At 33.9% G+C, this 749-nt stretch overlaps 1 long non-coding RNA gene across 1 annotated transcript; it reads left to right on the top strand.

Moving 5' to 3' along the window:
* Nucleotides 1-66: 66 nt before the first annotated feature.
* On the top strand, nt 67-503 carry LOC106944448 (uncharacterized). The gene is made up of 2 exons (XR_001424301.1): nt 67-221; nt 311-503. It is a non-coding gene; the product is annotated as an uncharacterized LOC106944448 (long non-coding RNA).
* Nucleotides 504-749: the final 246 nt, after the last annotated feature.

Raw genomic sequence — 749 nt, forward strand, 5'->3', positions numbered from 1 at the left:
AGATGTGAGAGAAATATTGAAGTTATGAGAATACAATCTTTGTTTCTGTCTCTTCAGAGAAGATCAACTTTAGAACATGTTTATATTTCTCCACAGTGCCCATTCATAGTATTGCAGGACATCTTCAGTGTGTCAACATGCAAGTTGTTGGTGGTTCCTATTTCCATGGAACATTTGGGCATATGGTCCGTGTTGAAGCACCAAACAAGGACATATGTCTTGTAAGTTTGTTTCTTCAATAACTCTGCAACAATTAGAAGAGTTTTCTGTTTTACAACATAAATAAATATATTGATATATTTTTCTACAGGCTGACACTGGTGGAGCAGCGATGTACAACGGCATGATTTATGGTGTGATTTGTTTTAGTAGTAGAGACTACACATGTCAGAGTCCAACATCAATCCTCGATGTGTGTGAATACAAGGAATGGATTAGAAGTGAAATTTTCCGAGGACCAAGAACTATCAAGAAATAAAATTATCATCAAATTTCCTCTAACATGTAATTTTATAATTGTATCTTCAATAGTTTGATCCACATGTTTGTAGAATTAGAATAAATTAATTGTTTAATTTTTTTCTCACCTGATCTTCAGCTCCCTAATGGAGTTTTCTCTTCACCTCAGAAATGAAAAATGAATCATAAATGCATGAAAAAGAAACATTTCCTGGCTGATTGTCATTACATTCATGGATCAGTTGATATTTTCCCTGAACTGAGTCTAAAAATGTGGTAATCCACAGAGT

Source organism: Poecilia latipinna, unplaced genomic scaffold, assembly GCF_001443285.1.
Source record: "Poecilia latipinna isolate Pla-1442-1.1 unplaced genomic scaffold, P_latipinna-1.0 Scaffold10367, whole genome shotgun sequence".
Taxonomy (NCBI): domain Eukaryota; kingdom Metazoa; phylum Chordata; class Actinopteri; order Cyprinodontiformes; family Poeciliidae; genus Poecilia; species Poecilia latipinna.